This window comes from Alosa pseudoharengus, unplaced genomic scaffold (genome assembly GCF_046254945.1).
Source record: "Alosa pseudoharengus isolate Yale_2024_CS ecotype anadromous, Long Island Sound unplaced genomic scaffold, YU_APseudo_1.1 YU_APseudo_1.1_scf_17, whole genome shotgun sequence".
Taxonomy (NCBI): Eukaryota; Metazoa; Chordata; class Actinopteri; order Clupeiformes; family Clupeidae; genus Alosa; species Alosa pseudoharengus.
This window is the reverse complement of record NW_027468640.1, coordinates 19,073,531-19,098,302: the sequence shown is the minus strand read 5'-3', so window position 1 is coordinate 19,098,302 and position 24,772 is coordinate 19,073,531. Positions and strand designations below refer to the sequence as shown.

The following is a 24,772-nucleotide window of genomic DNA, read 5'->3' as shown; positions in this document are numbered from 1 at the left end:
AGGGGTATTGGTACTGGTGTTACAACATGACCCTTCCTTTCTGATAGCCCCTCAGCAGCTTTGATAGGTGCTATCTCCTCATGCTCATTACATCCATTTGTTTGCTGAGATTCCAGGGAGTTTGACGCCAGTGATTGACTTTGAGTCATTTTAGCAGCACCCATCTTATCTTGTCCAGTGGACATGGCTGGGCATTGTTGAGCTGGTTGTTTGTGTTTCTCCAAGGTCTGCATTTCAGTGGAGGCTACCGGGTGGTTACCAGAGGGCCCCACAGCAGGAAGGGTTGGGCATATCTCTGTTTCAGCCTGTGCAGAGTGTTTTGGTTTAGCTGAGTTGTTGATGTCATCCGATTGTTCCGTCTGTATGGCCACTGAGCGCTTATCAGAGGCTCGGCTCAAGGTTGGCAGAAAAAATGTTGGGTGCAGGAGAGAGAGGTGATAGTATTCGGTTAAGATCTTGGCCCCAATCCAACTCAGCTCTTTGCTATTTGGTCTGAAGTATTCCCTGCGATTCCAAAAAAGGTTAAAATTGTCAATAAAATTCATCCCAACTGAAAAGCATGTTTTTGCGAGCCAGGTGTTTAAACTGAATAGTCTGGAAAATACAAAGCTTCCCTCTGCTGGGAGTTGGCAACTGATGAAAATGTGTATTCCAAGCTCATATAGGGCTGAGAAAAGTTCCTTGAAATCTTCTTTGACATACAGCTGTTCTCTGTATTTGCTCCAACATGCACAATGATGCGCTTGATAGTTGCATATTTTGACACCAGTTCTGCAAGCTTGTTTTTTGTGTCAGACACTGAAGCATTTGGGAAACAACATACAATCATCCTTTCCCCATTTATATGTCTCACAGCAGAGTCGCCTAGAACAAGAGTTGTGGGATGAATAGGTGTCGAGTGCTACTTCTTGTCTGTGCCCATCTTTCTATTGTTGTGGTTTGATCGCTGCCTGCTTTGGGTCTGTTCCCTGGGAAATTCCTCTCTTACGTCCTGGAGGCATTCAAATCTGTTCCATAGTGTTAGGGGCTGTGGGCTTCCCTTAGAACCACAAGCCCTGTAGTAGTTTGCTGATCTGTCTGTATTTCTGATACGAGACCTGAAGTTAACATCTGAATTTACTGGTGTTGAGGTAATTACAGTTCTTGTATTACATTTTTTTGTTTTTTGGTCTGGCACCTTGCCTGTGCCAAGGCTCTGTACTCACATTTCCCTTTGTGAGGTCGATGCATTCATCTGCTCTATTAGCAGTGATATTAGACTGCTGGGTTACATTCTCTGCATTTCCAGTAGTTGCTATACTCACTTCATGAGATGCCTCTCGTAGTTCATCTGTCTTTGATGGAAGGGCATGCATCTTTGAAACCAAAGTAGAAATCCTCTGTTCTAGCTCAGTACATTTTCGACATGATCTCCTGGGTCTCTGGCCGGAGGAACGCATTTTGTTTTAATCCAACTTCAAGGTGAATTGCCGTTCAGGTTTTGGCTGGCTTATTTAAAGTAAAAAACTAACCACTAAAGTTTCAGATTTAAATGTACTTGTTTCACTGTCTTTGCTACCCAGCCGGCACAAGACCGACCTTCAACGTTGAAATATAGGTGAAATAACGTCAGTTGTTGCGTCAATGTTGAAACAATGTTGAAACAATGTTTAATGCTAAATGGTTGTAAAAGGGTATGTAGACAAACATTGAAACAACGTTTAATGTTAAATGGTTGTAAAAAGGTCAAGAAAATCAATGTTGAATTATAGGTGAAATAATGTCAGTTGTTGTGTCAATGTTGAAACAATGTTGAAACACTGTTTTAATGCTAAATAGCTTTGTAAAATGTTGACAAATGGTTGTAAAATAAGAAATCAACGAAATCAGCATGGATGTTAGCCTAAACCAAATTGATTTGATATCAAGAAAAAAGGCTCAAATTGATATGAAATTTACGTCACACCATGAGAACAATCATGTTAATATGATGATATAAATTTCAATGTAACAGTCTAAAATGCGACGATTGTTTTTATGCTTATCGCCTTTTGATAAGCGCATGTGCGCACACAGCAACTCCCATCCCCCACCCCTGACTGACTTTTTTGAACTCCAGCTCTGCTCCAGCCCACCAGTGACTTCAACCGTCACTTTATCTGTCATGCATCTGACTTCATGTGTAAGCTGTAGAAACTCTGCCGTTATCATATCCAAGGTAAGAATTACAGTACTTTTGTATGCCAATTGAAAACAGGAATTTATTCGAAATATATTGTTTTCAAAATGGAATGTTAACCAAAGCTGTTAGTCATGTTAGAATTAGCTAGCAATTAGTTAGCGAGCTAACATCGCTATCATTAGCGATGTTAGCTGTTAATGTTAACTTTCCCAGCTACTAACTAACTTCATTATTGTGTGGAATATCTGGAATGGTAGTTTATATCATATATCATATCTAGCTGTCTGTGATGTCGCTATGAATGTAGAGTTTTAGTTTGAATGAAATATCAGATACAAGTAAGTTATATAGCTAACTTAGCTAGCACTACATTTAAAGTGGCTGTTACCATGCAGGCTAGCTGCTAACGTTACAGTAGGGTGACCAGACGTCCCCGGTTTCCGGGGACAGTCCCCGATTTCGGTGACCTGTCCCCGGCTGGAGCTGTCCCCGGAAAAGTCCCCGGTTGTCACTGTGACTGACAGACCCGAAATTGAAATAAAAAAAAGAAAGAGAACACTGACCAAACGTACAGTTGCGCACCCTTCATGTACAGGCTCAAGCCAGTCAAAGCAAGCGCTCAGCTCAGACCTCAGAGATGTTCTAGAATGCCCATATTTCTGGTAGGCTATTTCGATTGGTGGAATAGCAGCGTGGTAGAATCTTTGAAATGAAACCACTTGTGAGGGGGACTTATTAAACTATTCATCACGAACGTGCCAGCTGCTCAAGTCCAGGTTAAACTAAAATTGCGGAGTACTCGTCACACAGATAGCATAGGCTACATATCATATGCAGATATCACGTGAACGGTCGGAATCTAAACTTTCCAATGATATTAGCACCAAGTTGCTGTGATAAATGGTTTGCGAGAAAATTAACTATGAACTTATGTAACAACTCTAGCGTATGCCTACAACAAGCGGTTCCTGAGTAGTCCGGTTTTGAAATTGCAACAAATTTCTACATGGTCTCCAACTTTGGGCCAAAATTATAATGTATACCTATTCTCATGTAGGCTAAACTATTTATGTCAGTACAAACTTTTTTGTAAATTGTTTAGCCAGAGTAGGCCTATCCCACCATAATGGTTGTCATTTGCCAGATTCCAGACAATCACCTACAAATATCAATGTAGCCTATATTTCTGTATGCTTCCTAGTGACAAAAATATAAAGGAAAGAAAAATCATGAGACGAGAGTTATTTTTTCTTGATATAAGACTGACAACACATAGGCCCTATTAGGCTACCTAAGACAAATATTATCATACATTCTCAGATCACAGACTGTCCTGAAAAAAAGAAGATAGGCATTACAATGACCAAGATAACTAGCTAGATTAACTATCTGAACAACACGGCCACTAGGATATCATTTTATGGAGTGCTGAAATGTAGCCAATACTATTTTGGACCTTTAACTGTGAAACTGTGAAGAAAATATGCTTTGTGGTTGGGCAATATCATAACTTACTGCAATATTATAATTATTCCACCTGTATGTGCATGGTTAAAATTCTGAAGTGCAAGTTTAGGCTACAGCAGAAATATTTCCATCCATAGATAAGAATAATGAAGTCTAACCTCTGAATTTCTTTTCAAAGTGCACCAGATTGATGCATTTAAACGTTAAAATATATCAAATTTTCTTAAGGGGGAGCATGCCCCCGAACCACCCTAGGGGGATTGTGTACTAGTGCAGCTCTAGTGACGCCAGGAACAGTGTCCCCGTTTTAAGTTGACAAAGATTAAAATATTACATGTTTTACGCTTCTCAACTGAAAATGTCCCCGGATTTTGTCTCAGAAATCTGGTCACCTTACGTTACAGACACATATGAAGGTTGTTAACGTTAAGTAGCAGTAATAACGGTTACCTTGTGAACTTCCATGGGACATAGGTAGGTAACAATATTTTTTACATTATTACATTATTATACATACATAATATACATGTAGTGTTGCTATAACGTGTTAACTGGTAAGATGACCAGTAAAACAAATGAATAAAGTCATACATAAGTTATCTCACCCACTGATTTAAGGAACTGCAGTTTAGTATAGCCATGGTCATTAACAGACCTGTCATATAATGGATGTGAATGGGGGCAAGTATGATGGGTGGGTATGCCGACAAGTAAAGGGATGTTTAGTTTGTGAAGGGTAGTGTTAGGCTACATGTTTTTCATTTCTTAGCCCTTATTTGGCCCTTGTTTGATGTACCTGACTTGCACTGAGGCATGTGTTTATTTAAGATGCATGAAGTAGTGCTTCAGTGAACAGGACAATATGTCATGTTCTGTGTGTTTTGCAACTTATTATCTTAGTCTCCATGTGTTCCCTGTTTGCAGGCGGTGTGTTGTGAGGACTGCTGCCCTGAGAACGCTGAGTGCATTCTGGAATATTCCAAATGTGTGCCACTTCCATACTGAAGAAGTTCCAAGCCCGCAAGAGAATTCAATCACCAGGTAGACACACACACACACACACACACAAACACGTAGAATCGCATATAGCATAATAAAGTGTAAGCATGTGTGTCTGTAACTGTGTTTAGTTTATCCCCTCTTTTCATGTGTCTGTTGTTATGACTGTGTAGTGGGCTCCATCAACTATCCAGGGCAATGTCAGTCCGTCTAGATGGCACTACCTGCCTACTACAGCTGGAAAATACACACAAAACCCACAGCAGTGTGTGAATCCACTAAATGAGACGGGTAGCATATTCTGTCATATAATAGCCAATAATTCCCAGTTGTAGGCTGCGCTAGGTTCCACAACGACTATCCTCGTCCAGGTTTGTTCAGTGGGGAGGGAGATTGTCAGGATTATGCAGGACCCGGGCACAAGACTCGTTAAAGGCAGGAGTACAGTCAAAATATGTATTTCTTGGTAAATCCATGAGAAGCAAAAAACCAAGCACTGAAGACAGGACAACCACAGAGACGAACCGACAAAGGACAGCGGAACAGAGAGGTTATAAATACACAGACCGATGAACAAATTGACAGATAACTGGACAAGATCAATAAAACTGTAGGGAAGGTGTGAGCAGAAAATGGAGGGAAAACTAAGAAGACAGGAAGTGCAGACCAAATAAGGAAAGGGGTGGAGACAGTCACATGACTGCAGAGCACATGGGGAACAGCAAAAGCACACAACAAACTCAGTAAAATATTCAAAATGGCCACCAGGGTGGCACAAAGGCAGTCCAGGCCAGACCTTATGATTTTCCAGGCACGATCCTGATAGATACAGTAGTGTCATACTTCTTGTTGAACTCTTTATTTTGTCTTCACCTATCTGCCATTGCTATTGCTTTGTGTTTGTTTTGTTTTTCATTCCATGTGCTGGTTGTCATGACCGGATTATTGTGACCACGGGCCCTGGACACAATTTCGGACGCCCATCCCCCTACCCCCCTCCCCGCATGCCCGCACGCCTGAAATAGTAGCCTACTCGTGCAAAGAGCACAGAGTGTTTACATCACTACATAGGACGCGGGTTCAGGGGTTTCTCTCCTGAGGATTCTGCGGTTTTCACACAATTCTGGACAGAAACTTTAAGCTAAAGACAGGCAAGCTGCCTGCCGTCTGACTCATCCAAACCACAAACTGCATGCGTGAAACACTAACATGGGATTTGGACATCACAATAAATGAGGATACCCATAAATAAATCTGCACTGATAAGAGGTTTAATTGACAGAAATTAATTTCATGTGTAGGCTATCATCTAGTCAATCATGGAAGAAAACTCGCACACCATTGTTTGCCGTTGAAAAATAAATAAACAAAGTGTTTAATCCATCAACCAATGTGCTACCAAGTGAGGTGACAAACGTCCTCAGACCATCAGTGCAAAAGAGTTTGGCGCGAGACCCTACCTGTCTAACCTAGGCTATCATCTAGAAACTACAACATGTAATGATAAGTGAATGAGGTTAACTCCCAACCACTAGATGGCTGCATTAATGGCATAGCAGATACATAGGAAATATGTGATATAATGTCATCAATAGATTAAGAGAATGAAAAAGTCATGCTGAACGTGTGTGCCGACCAAGTTTAATAAATAAAAGGTTTATTTATTAAAAAAGCTCAGTTTATCAGTCAAATAGTAACATTACCAGGAGTAATCCGACAGACGTCATGGAAAGTGTGAAGCCGCCTGAACCTCTGAATTGGACTGGAAATGTGGACTGTGAGTGGCCAACGTTCAAACAACGATTTACGTTGTATCTACAAGCCTTGGGCCTGGATAGCCTACCAAGTAGAGGTCTGCACTCCCGCGGTAGACCTGCGGGTCCCGACGCAAAAGAATGCGGCGCGGGACAACTTTTTAAAGGTCTTTGCGGGAGCGGGCGGGATAAGAGAGAGGTGCGTTCGCGGGTGCGGGACAAACCGATGATTCACTGCACTCCCGCAAATTAAATATGTGCATAAAATGAAATATGGAAATGATTAAAGTAATGTTCATAACTATAGTTCAGCTGGATGTTCTGTTAAGCAGCATTAAAAAAACGGGGTTTAAGCATAACTGACGGATAGCAGGCCTATAGCCAGTGTTGGGCAAGTTACTTTAAAATCGTAATGTATTATGTATTACTGATTACTGTCATTTCAAAGTAATTTGTTACATTATAATATTACTGTCTCTGAATTGTAAGGCATTACACTACTATTGCATTACTTTTAAGTTACTTTCACCAAAATATCTAGAAATATGGATTTGGCATTCTAAATGCAGTTTATTACGCTCAATGCAGCTCATTGCTCTTTCAATGGAGGGAGATGTGGTATAGCATAATGACTGAGCTAGGAATGCAATAGGAGCAGTGCTCATGATGCAATACAAGGAACAATCATAGTCAGAATTTTGTTAAAAACCAACAAAAGGTCAAAGTCTGGTAAATTGTGATAGAAATACTGTAACTTTAAGGCCTAGGCCTTCTCATTAAAATCAACAGAGAGCCTAAATCAAAGCTTATATAAAGAAATGTCAAGATGGTGGCCAGCTGGCCATTTCGGTGCCCTATTAAGTGAGTGGCTTTGAGTGAGTGACATTTAAATGATATCTCAAACACCTAAAGTAAAATAAAAAGGCTTATAATTTAAGACCATTACTGTGTGTTTTTAAACATTAATTTCTGAAGAAATGCTGTTTTACTTATAAATGGTGCACTGTCACTTTAACAACATTTATCTTTACGTTCTCATAATGCCCTTTTGTCAGCTCTTGTTTATTTGAGTTACATTGATAGCACAATATTAACAATAATATGCACAATGTTACGTTGTTATAAGTAGCCTTCATTGCTTTGGAAATGGAAGTGTGCAATGACATGTTGCTTCACATTTCTTTTTGGAATTAAAAGTGAATTATGTGCCTGGTAGCCACCTAGCTATCTGAATGGAATGCGTTTCAGTAGACTCGGCATATCATGTGCTTCATGAAATGCTTGGAAAACGAATTATTGAAGACCCCAAAAAAACCAATTCCACCAATTCCATTCTAGTAGCCTACTAGGTGGTGGAGATTGAGAGAACCTAAAAAGTATCAAACTTGCATGTAACATGGTGTTAGTGCATTTTGACATTGTAAACGTTATTGAGTGAAACACCGTTTGCAGTAAAGCTACTTTTCATTGGCTATATTTGGGTGCCCCCTCTGTCCTTTGATGCCCTACGCAAAGTGCATGATGCGCGTGGTGGGAGCGGTGGCATTGCCATGCTACACAATCTTTTTCTGCATTTCTATCCCTTTATCTCTTTAATTCAAGTTCACAGCACAAAGCTGACATGCACTACTAAGAGCATAGTTTGTTTTTTAACAAGAATCAAAAAGATTAGCATGGCACCACGTTAGATGTTTCATTAAACTACTTGTGCTATTTCGCGAGGCATAGAGAGATCTTTCGGTTTCGCACACAAAGTGCACTTAACTATTATGTTCTTCATATCCTTGTCTCTGACAAGCTGAAAATAATGAGCGTAGGCTTATGTCTATCCAGCAAATAATCCGACTTCGAGTCTGCTGCAGCCACAGTCATCTTCAACTAGTATCAGGAGATAACGTTCTACTATTATGCGCAATTTTTTCTTCTCTGTTCTCGCTGTGGTGTTTGCGAATATGTATAAAAAAAAACCACCACTTAATTTCGGGTTAAAATGCATTGTAACGCGCGTTACTGAAGTTTGTACCGAGTAAAATATTACCCAATTTTTTTTAGTAATGCCTTACATTACCGCGTTACTGCAAACAGCAATATATTACAGTAATTACATTACTTTTGTAACGCATTACTCCCAACACTGCCTATAGCCTATATTGTCGTTTACGTGTGTTCAATTTGTTCCTGCTGCTCATTGTTAAAACTCGAAATCGAAAGCATGACAGAGGAAGAGGGCACCAGACTAGGCCTACTTCAGTTGTTAGCCTACATTCAGAACCAAGAAACTGACATCTGGTGTGTGTGCTCCTTTCGTGAGACAGAAAGAAAAACTGAATAGGCTATCCCTCCTGCATGCGGGCTTTAGCGGGCGGGAGCGGGACATCATGTTACAGATGTGGGCGGGACTCGGGAGCAGGACTAAAAATGACACATTAATGCGGGAGCGGGGCAGAATATTGTGGAAAAGTTTGATGAACACTGTTCACCAAAGAAAAACGAAACGTTTGAACGGTATGTGTTTCGTTCACGCATGTAGCTACAAACAGACAGTTTTGATGTGTCTTTGACGGACTTGAAGCTTAAAGCAAGGACGTGTAACTTTGGAGAGCTTAGAGATTCAATGATACGGGATCAGATAGTATTCGGGACACATGACAAAAAAGTGAGGGAGAGGTTAACTAGCCCAGCAGCATGCAAAAACGTTCAATGAGCAGAAGGATCATGACGTTGCTGCAGCGCCAGTGGCTGCAGGGCCGTTTCAAGAAATTTGGGGGCCCCAAGCAAAATGGACATGGAGGCCCCCCCACCACCACCACCGCACGCAAAGCCTACAGGAACCACAGCATAGCCATACAGTTTAAGTTCACCCACACTTTATATAAATAAAAAATGTTGACAGTGTTGCATATTAGGGGTGTAACGGTTCATGTATTCGTATTGAACCGAAACGGTACGGGCGTCACGGTTCGGTGCATGAATTTACACGGAGAATACACGGTATAAAAATACATAAAACTCGTGTGCGGATTAATTAATGTCATGCGCAATTACTGTTAAGTAGCGAGAGTTACGCGAGTTCTTTAGCGACACCTAACGCTAATCTGTAGCCTCGCCTTAGCTCTGAAGCTCTGATTGGCGACTATGTTTTTTTGTCAGGTCGTCGGTCGAGTCAGTCAGTCATTAGCAGCACTAAGGTTAGACCCACAAGAGTTAGAGGATCCGCTAGTCTCTTTAAGATCGCAAGTTTGAGAACTTCAGTTACAGTAACGTCAGTACAGGCGAAAGAGTGGTGGATAAGATGAAACTGTGTGTCGGCGTTGTTCAGCAGTTGTTGGGTATGTGAGTGGAAAAAATGCTACACATATTCGAAGCCATCACCCAGATGATGTAGGCTACCAATCACTGAAACGAGGGGAAAAAACTTCCCCTGCGCTTCAGCAGCCTTTGGATACACATACAAATAGGGCCAAAACCTATGGCTTAAATGAAATTATTTCGTAATGACAGAAAGCTATGTAAATCGCGTGGTAATTACCTTTATGTTGGGGTAACTTGTAACTTCTCACATGAGGTTCTGGTAGTGTTAAGTGCATAGAGTAAAATAAAGTGACAACGCTAACCAGGCTAATAAACAAACCATGCTACGGTGAGTTAACGTCAAAGGGCAAAGTCACGTGACTTGTAGTCTGTGTATGAAATGAAAGGAGCAATTTCGTTTTTTTTTTTTAAACTGTTGACTGAAAATAGTGTGATATTTTCACAGTTAGTAGGCTAGATTATTACTTTACACACAATAAAAAAAATATTGAGGCAAATTGTAGACCCTTCCATATACAACTAAACACAGATGTTGAAGGTCTTGCTTAAGTGGATTTAAAAAAATATTTTTTCTATGTAATTTGCACTTTCAGAAATAAGAGATGCTGTAGGCCCAGTTTTATAGCTGATTGTCTTATTTTGTTTACAAGTTACAGATGGAGTCTGGGTACTTATTGTACTGTTTAGCCTACATCTTACACACTTCAGGCTCTTGCAGATAGCTCAGGGAAGAGACTGTATGACACTAGGTGGTACAGCCTGAGACATGTACAAAAAAAAATGCTTTCTGCATTTTTGTTTTGCTTTTCCCTCCATTGTACCGAACTCGTACCGAACCGTGATGTCCGAACCGAGGTATGAACCGAACCGTGACTTCTGTGTACCGTTACACCCCTATTGCATATATATACTGTGCATTATTTTTGAACATTTTGAACATTTGCAAAAACACCACCATACTATAAAATCCAATGTCAGCTTCTTCCTCATGCATGGAGGATGAAGTTTATGGTGTACCTGGGAAAATAATTGAAAAAAAATCTGAAATTACCTGTGAAGTACGTTTGACCATTTCACTGTTAGCATATTGGAAAAGGTCATTAACAGCTCAGCTCAGTGAGAGAAATTCACTCTACCTTCATCAGTGGAGGTATCCTTAGGAAGAGCCTGAGGGCTGAGAAATTTAAGCAAAGCACCTTTAGGGAGAAAGAAAAGATATGTTAGCATTTCCATATTTTGATATTTAGAAGGGATGCAGCTGCTTTCTACCAATGCTTACTGTAAAAACATCCCAAGCTAATGTTATACATTAACATAGGCCTACTTGTAGCTTAACATAGCATTTAAAAGCATTCTGCTGTTTGAGAATTAGACAGACGCACCTGGTACTTTAAAGACAGTAAACAGCTGGCGTGCATGAATACTGCTAGACATGAATGTTCCAGTCTGCTTTGATGCACGGAATTTATCGTGTGGTTTTCCTAACCCCCATTTGGTAAATAGATTATCAGGGTCGAATAGTTAGTATAACAGAGAAGCTATGCCACTTTCATCAAAACCTATTACAAAGCTATAGCAATGTTATGTCATTAAATACGATAAACAGTGATTCTGGAAAGATCTGCGTCTTCCTTATCCCGTTAATAAACATATTACAGTATGTAACCATATTCCGTCCGTTCGGTTGCTCTAACTGTTCTAGTTTGTTACAAGCAGCATTGGCCGTCAAGCAGGTAGTTAACATAAACATTTTTTGCTAGGCTAGCCTTCCTGCTGCGACATTACACCATTACAAGTAGAGCTATTTTATTCAGTGTAATGTATCACTTACCACTATCTTGTTTTTTCTTGTCATCCTCTTCCTTTCTCTTCTTTCTTTTCTGGCTTCCGGACGCATAACTCCGCTTCATTATGACTGCCTGTTTTATATTTTCGCGGCAGGAGAGATCACAAACCTGGCTGGCTGCTGTCAGCGACTACTGAGAGGGGCCCCCTTGAGGGGGATCCCGGTATTGCCGGTAACAGTGTCGTTGCACTTTACTGCATGACTATCAAAGGGGCGCTCACAGTTTGTCGTTGCATTTTATTCTTAACCAGTCGTTGTCTTGGGGCCCCTGGCCAGCTGGGGGCCCCAAGCAATTGCTTGGTTTGCTTGCCTTCTAGCGACGGGCCTGAGTGGCTGCAGTGACTAGGCCAACACAGAAACAGAAAAGACCACAGAAAAATACAGACATTTGCGTGTAAAAGATGTGGCAACCATCATGCTCCTAAGCAATGTCCAGCATATGGCAAAATTTGCAATAAATGTAAAGGGAAAAATCACTTCGCTAAGCAATGCTTTTCCAAAGGGAAACAGAGTGGAGGTGAACGTGTCCAAACAGTTGAAGAAACTGACCTATCAGATACATTCTTTGTAGGCATGGTTGCTCAGGCTGATTTTAAGCCAAGAGACTGAACAGTGCTCAAATAAACTGTGCAAAACAGGACAAGTGGATTGTGCCATTGCAGATAAACGGTGCACTCATTCCTCTAAAGGTAGACACAGGGGCAAAGGCCAATTTAATAAGCGAGCGGGACATCAAAGCCATGAAGGTGAAACCACAGATACATCCCAGTTCAGTCAAGCTCAAAGCCTACAATGGACAAAACATCAACACAAAAGGCACATGCAGACTAAAGGTGAAACTTAAAGAAAAGGAACATCACCTTATGTTCATAGTTGTCCCAGATGGACATGACTGGCTACTAGGTGACACTGCATGTGAAAATTTAGGCTTAGTGAAGAGGGTTTACTGCATTAAAGGGGTGGTTCAGGATTTTGGACATAGGACCTCATTTCCAAGTAAGCAAGTGTGATATTTATCAGTGGAGACCGTTTTCAACACGTTTCATTCAGTCCTTCTAATTGCAGAGTTCGCAGGTGCTAGGCTAGCGCAAGTCAACGGTATGTGCTAGCCTGCCACTAAAAACAGTCTTATCACACTTATCACACTTGCTTACTTGGAAATGAGGTCTTATGTCCAAAATCCTGAACCACCCCTTTAACAATGTCAATGCACAGCACAGTGTGGAGTTGATAGTGAATCAATATCCAGACATTTTCAAGGGGTTTGGTGTCTTACCATTCACCTATAAATTACAACTGAAGGATGATGCACAGCCAGTCGTCCATGCTCCCAGGCGGGTTCCAGCGCCCCTGCGAGAAAAGTTGAAGCAAGAACTAGAAAGAATGACGTCACTGGGAGTGATAAAGAAAGTTGAAGAGCCAACAGAATGGGTGAATTCGATGGTGTGTGTCTGGAAACCAAATGGAGACTTGCGCGTGTGTATAGATCCAAAAGACCTGAATAACAACATAAAAAGAGAACATTATCAAATACCAACCAGAGATGAGATAACAAGTGAAATGGCCGGTGCCACATACTTTAGTAAATTGGATGCTTCGCAAGGCTTCTGGCAGTTAAAGCTGCATGAGGACCGTACAAAGCACTGTACATTCAATACACCGTATGGCCGAGCTGTTTCCTGAGAATGCCTTTCGGAATTTGCTCCACTCCTGAAGTATTCCACAGAACTATGGAGCACATCATAGGGGGCATTGAAGATGTACGTGTGTATGTGGATGATGTAGTCCTTTGGGGATCGACACTGGAGCAACACAATAACAGGCTCAACCAGGTCCTTCAAAGAGTCCAGGAGTACGGGTTAAAGCTGAACAGATCCAAATGTCAGTTTAGAGTGAAGGAAATCACCTTTCTTGGGGAGAAGTTGATCAAAGAAGGTGTAGAACCAGACAAAAGCAAAATAAAAGCAATACTAGAAATGGCAAGGCCTGAAGACAAAAAAGGTGTTACGTGCATTAGGCATGATCTATTTCATTGGAAAATTCATTCCAAACTTGTCGTCGAAGACCGTATACTTGAGAGAACTTCTGCGTGACAGGTGTGAGTTCAAGTGGACATCTGAGCATGAAGCTGAATGTAGCTGAAGCATGATCACTGAGTCACTACCTATGTCTGACATGAAATCCAAGCTGATCGCTGCTGAGACAATGTAGGATGCTGTCTTGCTGAAAGTCATCAAGCTTTTGAGTGAAGATTGGCCACGAGGTGAGTTACAACAGCCAAAAGAGCCCATGACTATCACAGATGGCAAAAAGTTGGGACTGATTTGTTTTACTTGAATGGCAAGAATGATCTACTGGTGATTGATTACCTGTCCAACTATCCAGAGATGGCACTGATTCCCAATATGTTAGCGGCCTGTGTGATCAAACACATGAAGTCGATATTTGCAAGGCATGGGATTCCTCAGATTGTCTACATTGACAATGGTCCATCCTATAGCTGCAAAGAGTTCCAGGATTTTGCGAAAGAATATGATTTTCGACATGTGACTTCTAGCCCCTTGTATGCCTAGTCAAACGGAAAGAGAAACAGGCAGAGAAAGGTGTGCACATAGTCAAACAGCTGCTCAAGAAAGCACAGGACAGTAATTCAGATCCATATCTAGCTCTGTTGAGTTATCGTGCATCGCCGCTTGAACATGGCATGTCTCCTGCAAAAATTCTTATAGGATGTAGGCTACGCACCACAATCCCTTACACTTCTGAACAGAAGCAGAACAAAGTGAAACAAAAACAAAGACTTCTGCAAAAGAGACAAAAGGCAAACTATGATAAGTCAACAAAAAGCTTAGTGAGAATCCAAGATTCCAACACCTGGATCAAGAAAGCGACTGTGCTTGAGGAAGAGAGTCCAAGGTCCTACACAGTGAGAACCGAGGATGGTCAAATCTTGAGAAGGAATCGTCGGAGTCTGCTGAAAACACAAGACACCTTGCCAGGACAGACAGATGAATCTTCTAAGGAATATCCAGCCTGCACTGCTTCGGCTGAACCAGTACCCAATGAAAACCAAAGAGCTGAAGAGACTAACTTGCCTGTGTTGAGACGATCCACACGTAGTGTAAAAGCACCTGACAGGCTGAATCTTTGAAGGCTTCTGTATCCTTTCAATTAAAAAGTCTGAGTTCATGGACATGGACAGTTGTTCACCAAGTATTGCGAATGTGAAAAAATTCATGTTCATGTTCAAAAAAATAAAATAAAAAAATACCTCACAGATGTTGTTTGCTAGATATAGCTTGTTTAAGTGTATGGTAGCTACATCTAAAGAAAAGGGGATGTAATAATAAGTGAATGAGGTTAACTCCCAACCACTAGATGGCTGCAGTAATGGCATAGCTACCTGATACATAGGAGATACGTGATATGGCATCAGTAGATTAAGAGAATGAAAAAGTCATGCTGAACATGTGTGCTGACCAAGTTTAATAAATAAAAGGTTTATCTTACAAAGCTCAGTTTCTCAGTCAAATAGTAACATTACACAACAGAGTCAACTTTCTAAGCAGCCCATCGGTGGCTCTCATAGACTGATGTAACCTGGTTGTGCCTTGGGGTTAGTGAGTCTAGGCGATGCAAGTGCACTCTCTCATCCCGTCTTACCTGATCCAGAAAACAGGATACATTATGTCCACCTAGCTTTGTCTCTGGTCAAAACATGTCTCATATTTATAGCATGTAAGCCTTGTCTGTAGCCTATAAGATTGTACCAGGCATTAAAAACTATGCGCTCGCTCTATGTATAAAGCCACTAAATTATGTGTGTGTTTAAGCTACTGCACTAAACTCAAAACTTAATTTAGTGTCTATCCTTTTTGAAATTTTAAACAGAATATTTCATGTTTGTGGGTTGTTGAAGTGTGGACAAACTGCTCTATTGCGTCCGAGAAACCGCTAACCACGTTAGCTAAAATGACATCTCGACATGACGAATAGCCTAGTCTGGATGTTTTGAAATTTTCAGTTTATTCAATAGGCTACATCAACAGTGTAGAGACTTGTATCAGTGTTGCCATAGTCCACTTATTATAAGCGACTTGGGCTTGTTGTTTGCGGTCGCTTCTTTTGGTCTTGGCTCTGCGTCGACTCCGCGCTGTAACTGTAGGCTCCTCTAACATGACCGCCCCAGGGGTTCGGGGAGTGGATGCTAACTATTTGGTATTGTGTCGCTTCTTTTGAGCTTATTTTTAGAGACCTGCTGCTTGTTTTTCCTCACGTGACCTGGCAACACTGACTTGTATGCCAGTGTCACTGCAACTCACTGCAACAAGCTATAGGCTACAATATTGAAAACACATTGATTGTCAAACTAGATGTACCGCAGAGCGGTACAAAATATGACCGCCGCCCAGTCCAGCACATTTTTTCCACATAAAGAAATCACGCTGAAAGGCCTATATGATTCTAACTGTCTCACTAAATTGCATTATCCACACTCAATTCTCACTGGTATCTGCTAGACAACAAGTACCAAAACATGATTAGTTCATAGATTTCACATGTAAAATTCATTTTATACAACCCCACCTCCATCTTGCCTGTTCATAATTCTGAGAAATTCTTGATTGTTTGTGTTATGTGTGTGGGTGTGTGTGTGTGTGAGTGTGTGTGTGTGTGCGTGCTTGTGTATGTGCCTGCGTATGTGCCTGTGCATGCAAGCGTACATATGTCTACTGTGTGAGTATGTGTCATACGTATGATTACTGTGAATGTATGTGTGTGTGTATGTGTTTGTGCACATGTGTGCACATGAAATGGGTTAACATGACCCCTGGAGGCAAACATACGGAAGAAAATGGTCATCCTAGGCTCTACAGTTCTCAAGATATTCACAGAGAACTGTGTCTGCCCTACCCTCCTTTCGGGGGGTCCAGTCCAGCGGGGGGGGGGGGGCTACAGATCAAAACGAAAAATGACGGTTCCATGCTATCCATGTGGGGGTACATGCCCACCAAGTTTTGTGTACCCCGGTCTTTCAGTGTCCCGGGAATCCTTGTTGGTGTACGTCACTAAATGTACACATAAATTATTTTATTGTAAGGCCCCCCATGAACGAAAGTACACAAAACTTGGCATGCATTCGGAGGGTGTCATAATGATCCTACACTTTTAATTTCGTGCAGTTTTGACCTTGTCAGCCAGAGATATTGTGATGAAAACACCTAATTTTTTGCTAGGTGGCGCTATACATGAAATAAGTGGTAATGGGATGGGTTGACATGCCCCCTTAAGACCAACATACATAAAAAAGGTGGACCTCCTAGGCCCTACGGTTCTCGAGATATTCACAGAAAACTGTCTCCGGCCACCTACAGGCCAGTTGGTGTATAGTAACATAAATTAATTTATTGTGTGGCCCCCCATGAACGGAATTCCACAAAACTTGCCGTGCATACAGAGGGTGTCATAATGATCCTACACTTCCAATTTCATGCAGTTTTGACTATGTTAGGTCACAGATACCTTCAATTACAACACCTCATTTTTACTTTTTTGTGTTTAACTAGGTGGCGCTATACATGAAATGAGTGGTTATGGAATGGGTTGACATGGCCCCTTGAGATCAACATACAAAAAAAAAATGGTCCTCCTAAACCCTACAGTTTTCGAGATATTCACAGAAAACTGTGTCTGCCCTACCCTCCTTTTGGGGGGTGCAGTCCAGCGGGGGGGCTACAGATCAAAACGAAAAACGATGGTTCCATGCTATCCATATGCCCACCAAGTTTCGTGTACCCCGGTCTTTCAGTGTCCCGGGATTCATTGACGGAAATTTGGGCATGCGAAAAAGAAAAAAAAAAAATCTGACTAAACCTATATGACCGCCGCTTCGCTGCGCGGCAGTCATAATAATGCCATAGATGGTTTATGCGGGAGCAAGCAATTCATTTTTAGTGATATTGTTTAAATAACAGTCATGAAAGAGATGTTCAAAGCCTAGCACTGCAGAATACAGTGCACAGGTTGAAAAACCTCTCGAGGGTGCTGATCTAGCCTGAATTGCCAGGTTACTAGCAGTGAAACGTAGCAGAGGGGGCGACAATGTAATAAGGCAAAATTTGCATCTCACCGTATCACCAAATCAGGGGAGCCCTGAGCTCGTTTCCCTGCAATAAGGTCCTATCACGGGGTGATATGAGACAGCGACACCCGAAGAGCGTTCCTATGTCACGTTTAAATACACACCAGATGGCATCATATTCAAGTCCAATTTCTGTAATAGCCTGTTGTAATAATAATATGTTTATGTTACTAGAAAGCCTTAATTGCTTAATTGTAGGCTATTGTTTTTTCTGTGAGGCCCAGTTGCAATTGTCCCGCAAAATTGTTATAATTTTTTCATGCAGTCCAGTAGCGCTGGAAAGTAGCCATGTCGAGCTCCCCCACAAATTGAGCCCAAAACCGATCTGCATGCTGCAGTCAGGGGCTTTTGCAAAGGTAGCACACAGTCCAAAGTAGCACACAGTCAATGAACATGGGGGCGATCATATTCCTATTTTGCTCAGGGCGCAGGATTGCCTCCTGCTGGCCCTGTGGGGACATCTTGGATTCCTCCCTCATCAAGGACTTTTACCTTCTACATCCTGTGCCACCTGTAGTCAACACCAAGAGGCGTTTGTAGAGACGAGGTTACTGTCAGTACCTCCGGTTGAACTCTTTGTTTTGTCTTCCCCTATCTGCCATTGCTTTGACATTTTTGTGTTTGTTTTGTTTTTCCTTCCATGTGCAGGTTGACATTTCTAAGAAAAAAGGCTGCTGATTCTGAGGAAATGCTTGAGCAACGTCCGGTGTCATCTGGAGTCATCCTTGTCACTGGGGGGGAGTGGGGAATAGGAGGAGCAGTATGAAGAGAGGTGTTGCCGCTGAAAGTATAAATTTGCGGTCACTTAATGACATTTAGAAATCGTGAGCTGCGCTTGAACTTCAGTCATTTCCTTCACAAAATAAGGTCTGTATAAATGTTTTTCTTTTTCTTTAATCAAGAATTTGAGCAAGGGCATGTGAGGGTGGTTGCTAAGGGTGCTGCATCAGCCCCTGCTGGCAGAAGTTGGATTTCTTTCAAATCATTACTAATTCGCTGTCTGACATTTTTTTTGTATATCAAATGAGGCAAATAGCAACAAAAGGTTATGTATATGTTTGAATATAGCCTGCTTAAAATTAAATGCTATAGAGGTCAAAGTGAAAGCCCTGTCAGAACTCCGTGTAGCATACATGATAGGCCTACTTTCATATGCCATCACCAACTAGTTTACACTTTGGATATATCGTTGGATTGTGAAAAGCCAAATTTCAAATTCCAAGTGACAACAGATAAGGTAGGATGCATTCATGTTTTAGCGTTTGGCAAGACCATTACGACCTCATGTGCATATAAGGCTCAGTTTTGTTTATCCTGAATCTGTTGTTGCCACAATGTTATTGGGACAATGTGACCGATCTAGACAAAATCCCACTGGCCAAATTTCGCCTTCGTAAGACCTGTCGCCTAGCTAGCAGTAGACATGTCCTCGAGTTCCACGACACATAGCTTAGCTAGTGCCACCGAAATATGCCACTGAAATTATTTCACGATCCACGATATTCCCCAGCCCCAGTTTTCTGGTGGAAGCTGCATATTGATTTAATGTGGCGGCTTGACCTATCATAAGCCATAAGCAAACTTTTATATTTCTGTCAGTCATATTATATAAAATATGCATATTGAGTGCAACATTGTCAACATTTCGAAAGAAATATAAGTTGAAGCATATTCTAGTTAGGGACTGTTCGTTATTTATTTAAGGGACTACCGGAGGAGTTTTAGGAGCGTTGGTCAAAAAAGACATGACCCTCCCTCGCCAGCAAAACATTTTTCTATGACCCTCCAAAGTGATTGAGAAAAAACACATGACCCTCCCCAGTCCCATCAATTTATTGATGCCTTCTGTACTGTGTCAATTTGGGAGCTTGCATGCTATGACTCCTTCATTGAAATGCCTTGGAAAGGCTGTCATTTGCACAATTTCACAAATAATCACCGGGACCTAAACAAACCTGTCAACTTTTCTCGGGTTTATCACGTAGGCTATTTTAACTTTTTCCCCGCTGTCTTAGGAGGAGCTGCAGGGCGGTCGCAAGGGGGTGCGAGACCCTGTGCGAACTTGACAGATCTGAGGCCCTTTCACTTACGTGCATGGAATCATGCGATAGCCTGGTGCCTAGGCTACCGTCGGTGCATTTTAATAGTAGTCTAATAAGTACACCAGCTTGTCTTCAAGAGGGGAAATTGTATAGCCTATAACATTAGCTGAGTCACATATTTGGCCATATGGTGTTTATCATAGGCTACATCATGAAATCAAATCAAACTAGTGTAACAAAGACGAACAGTTTAACAGGGTAATTAATTAATCTTTGTGCTGAACGCTATTTGTCAATGAGCAGAAACACACACGACGCCGTCCAGTCCAGCACATTTTTTCCACAAAAATAAGTCACGCTGAAAGGCATATATGATTCTAACTGTCTCATTGAATTGCATTATGCACACTCAATTCTCACTGGTATCTGCTAGACCAGGGGTCCCCAACCTTTTATGTACCATGGACCGGTTTGATTCCCATTTTTTTTTCACGGACCAGGGGGGGGGTTGGGGTTCGGGGGTTCCATGTTCCATATGTGTTGTGCATGCATTACTTGAAAAGAACTAGCTCCAGTTATGTATGAACAGTGAAGGTAACAAACTCTTAAAAATGTGAAAAACGTGAACTTGAAGAAGTGAAAATTGAACAATATTAACTATGAAAATTGAACAACTTGAAGCTACATATATCAAGTGTGAACATGCTTAACAAAATATGGGAACAAAACATGGGAACTAAACGTGCATTACGAATATAATCAGTGGGAGCCCTGTGCTTGTTTCCCTGCAACAAGGTTCCATCTGGGGGTGATGGAAGACAGTGACACCCTCAGTGTGTTTGAAATGTCCAGTCGATTGCGCAATTTGGTCTTAGTTGCAGTCATTGCAGAAAACCCGGCCTCGCATAGATACGTGGTGGGAAATGGTAGCAACGTTTTCATCGCTTTTACGGCTATCTCGGGATATTCTGCATTGGTTTTGATCCAAAAACCTGCCAGAGAGGTTTCCTGATACACACTCTTAAGACCACTGTCATTTGCAATTTCGATCAACTGCTCTTCCTCCTGCGCTGACAAGTTAGGACTATTCGGGATATTGACAAATGGGTTGCGGACCCACTCATTGGTTTGCCGTGGATCTTTGGAGGATGGGAAGTAGCCTAACGCTCAAACTCATTTGAAAGCGCAACAAGGTGATCGCGCACCAGCTGCGAGAGAAAGGGCCCTGCCTCAGTCTCTCCCAAAACCCCCACTACTGTTTGGAACATATCAAATACACCCCGGTCCACTCGTCGTCCCCACAAATCAAGCTTGGCTTTACTGTAAATGCAGCGACTTTATCTGCCAGTTTAAAGACAGTCGTCATTCTTCCCTGGAGTGACAGGTTAAGGTCATTAAGCAACCCGAATATGTCACACAGGTAAGCGAGTTTTGACACCCAGTCCTCATCACTAAAATGTGCAGCTAACGGTTACTTTTTTTCTGTAAGAAATCTCTGCAGCGGCTCTCGCAACTCAAACACTCTGGCCAGTGACCTGCTAAAGATGCTTGTTTTTTGTTGCTCATTCTAGCAGTTTAGCTAACTTCGTGTGACACTACCGTTCGCCAAGAACTGATCAAGTGAAGTGAGCTGACCTGAGGCTGCGCAGCGCTGAAGGCTATATGTGTTGAAGGCGGAACAGACAGACGTAAGAAAATAGACCTTGCAAAATGCAAACATGCGTGCAATCAAACAACTGCATATAGGCCTATGTCATGTAAAAACGTGACATTATTGCGAATTAAATTGAGTTTACTTTGCATGCATTTTTTTTTTTAACTTATGTCGTAGGCTACGGCCCGGTTAGGAATGTCCCGCGGCCCGGTGGTTAGGGACCGCTGTGCTAGACAACAAGTAACAAAACATGATTAGATTAATAGACATGGCCCCTTAAGACCAACATACACAAAAAAGGTGGTCCTCCTAGGCCATACATGGGCAACATACGGCCCGCGGGCCACATCCGGCCCGTGGGCTTTCCCTGACCGGCCCGCGTAAGGTCCGTGAAAGAACAATAGTCAAGAGCCTAGCATAGAGATAATGCATGCACATCAATATCGTTGTTTTTATTTTGAAAGCGACTGCTATTTGTACGCCCATACATTTGTGCGTGGATGCATACGACGTAAACACCCTCACTGATGTGCTGGTGAATAGAATGTATGCTTCTGCGTCGACACAATGCAGTTGCCTTTACGTCGGCGTAAACCTTTCAAAGTTTTGTGTCTCTTATGTCTGCGTCGCTCACCACCGCAAAGGTTGTTAGAACGAACTCCTACTGCTGCTTGTTGGCGATACGAAGTGTTCATTTCAAAACGTTACTGGCAGATAGACAGTTTACAATCGGATAACCCCGTAATTGTAACCAAAATATGTCTGAGTTTATTTGCAAAGCTTATGTTAGCGAACTAGTATGATGCTACTACCCACAGGTTGCTTGAAGCAGCCGGCTCAACACACAGAGCGAGTTGACCAATCACAGTTATGTGCATAAAGTTAAAGCAAAAACATAGCCTACATTTTTTAAATAGTTTTCTTTGTGCATGTTGATTAACTAATGACAGCCTATTGTCTGCTCCACATTTTCGTAGTCTAATTCTGCATAGAGTTAATTTAATGATGGTAATGATTTAATGATGAAATATTGCTGAGTGTTGATGAAATGGTGGCACAGGCCTATCGGTTGTACTGACTCCTTCACATTTTCATGACCTAGCCTAATTATATAGATATTGTAGTACTTTTTTATATCAGTCTTTGAAAACTGAAAAAAATGTCAATGTCAAAAAATCTTTTTCGAGAATGAGGATTAAATACTGGACATAGATTAAATATTGCGGTTTTTCCTTTGTCTCCCTCACATATGTTCTTACGACTAGTAAACAAAACCATATGATTTACTTAATGTAATACAAGAACAGAATAGAATTGAACAGAATTGAGTTCAGACTTGAGTTCGGTATTTTGGGTCCGGCCCTCGTCAACAGTCCCAGTTTGTCATGTGGCCCCTTGGGGAAATTAGTTGCCCACCCCTGTCCTAGGCCCTACGGTTCTCGAGATATTCACAGAAAACTGTGTCCGGCCACCTACAGGCCAGTTGGTGTACAGTAACATAAATTAATTTATTGTATGGCCCCCCATGAACGGAATTCCACGAAACTTGGCGTGCATTCAGAGGGTGTCATAATGATCCTACAATTCCAATTTTGTGCAGTTTTGACCATGTTAGGTCACAGATACCTAACGAAAAAAAGAAGAAAAAAGAAAAATCTGACTAAACCTATGACCGCCGCTTCGCTGCACGGCAGTCATAATAAATGACAGTGACTCGCCATATCCTGACTCAGAAAAAAAAAATCTTGCTTACTTTGCCGCAAACTCAGCAATGAAATCATAGGCCAGCTTGCAGGTAGCCTAACGTCTTTTTCAATTCATGGAGGTGCGCACATTTTTAATAGCCTGTTCAACTTCGAAAAGCTTCGTTCACCCGATGCCAGTCACCAGAGGCATATCAAGCTTTTTAAAAGTGTGGGGGTTGTGGGATAGGAAAATGAAACAATCTGGCCAAATTATAAATAACTCCCTATAGGGACGTTGTAAGTATTTTCTGAGAGGGGTGCGGACTATATTGGTGTCCGGGAGATTCCAAGGTAGAGCTTAGATCGGGCCCAAAAAATCAAGCCCGACCCTACCCGAGCCCGTGCACATTGTGCCCGAGCCCGACCCGGCCCGACACGTTAACTGTAATTATGAGCCCGAGCCCGATTTAAACCCGACATTTTTTAAATACGTGGGCCATTATAACTGACGTTCTCAACTAATTCCGAGCTGTTTGAGCTACAGAAATCCGTTTAGAGGACATTGAGAGGACAAAAGAGGACATTGAAGGCTGGCTATCATTATTTATGCCATGGCAAGCCTGCTTCATGTTCATCTTAAAGTATTTTTGCTGTCATAGGTGAACATCGTGCGCACTTAATGCACGCAACAAAGCATACCTGACAAATGCATACCTCTGACTTTTCTCCAAACTTCCTCGAAGTTATTTCTCCTGTTTTCATTTTGTATCTTTACATCTTCAAGCTTCACGTTGCACTTAAGCTACACAATACAGCACAGCAGGCCCGGTGTGATGTGTGCGAGTGGAGAAGCTGCGCATGACACTTGTTGCGCAGATGACATTACAATTGACGTTTTGTAACTCTGAGCCTAACTTATTTAACTTTGTATACACTTCTTACTTAGGCCTACTTTGATAAATATAAAATATTTCTGAGTCTGACTATGGCATAGCTTTAGCTCCCCACCCAAGTAGGCTAATGATTAGAAAGAAAAAAAAAAGCAAGCTTGATCAACGACCCGGCCCGGCCCGAGGATAGTGGCTGGAAATATCGGCCCGACCCGGCCCGCGGGTCGGGTCGGGTCGGGTCAAGTTCGGGCTCGGGCAGAGAATCTAAACTCTATTCCAAGGGCGCGGGAAGGGGGGTGCTGAGGGTGCTGCAGCACCCCCTGCTGGCAGAAGATAGATCTTTTAAAAATATTATATATATTTTTTAATAATTACTAATTCGCTGTCTGACATTTATATTTTTGTATGTGAAATGATGAGTAGTCAAATAGCAAAAAAAGGTTATGGATAGGTTCAAATAGGCTACTAAAAATTAACAGTTATAGAGATCAACGTGAACGTGAGTCAGTTAGCCTACTGTAAGAACCGTAGCGTGGTTTCATCTATGTGATAGCGATCAAGTGTGTAGGCCTACGGTTGATATAGGCCTACATATTCTATGCGATTTACACGTTCAAAAAAAACATGGATAAGCTGAAAGAAACTTTAATTGCGTTTTACAGTTTTGCAAAAATAATAAATGTATAGCTAGTGCAATCATTTCACTATCCTAGTCGCTAACATAGAACTTAGGCCTATTAGGACACATACTTGCTGTGGAGACGACACACTTTAGGCTATTCAGAAACTATTTGCGAGATCATTGCAGCCTGATTATTAG

The 24,772-nt window shown here is 41.7% G+C and overlaps 1 protein-coding gene and 1 long non-coding RNA gene across 3 annotated transcripts in view; one reads left to right on the top strand and one right to left on the bottom strand.

Moving 5' to 3' along the window:
- The first annotated feature begins 4,567 nt into the window (after positions 1–4,567).
- LOC143127350 (solute carrier family 12 member 3-like) overlaps positions 4,568–24,772 on the top strand; it is a 99,080-nt gene continuing 78,875 nt past the window's right edge. For both annotated transcript variants that reach the window (XR_012987571.1, XM_076288803.1), the window contains exons 1-2: positions 4,568–4,669; positions 18,330–18,548. The gene's annotated coding sequence lies outside the window, so the exon portion shown is untranslated. The remainder of the gene's footprint in view (positions 4,670–18,329; positions 18,549–24,772) is intronic.
- On the bottom strand, positions 10,622–11,622 carry LOC143127379 (uncharacterized). Its single transcript, XR_012987581.1, has 3 exons — positions 11,525–11,622; positions 10,830–10,889; positions 10,622–10,710 (listed from the first exon to the last, which is right to left on the bottom strand). It is a non-coding gene; the product is annotated as an uncharacterized LOC143127379 (long non-coding RNA).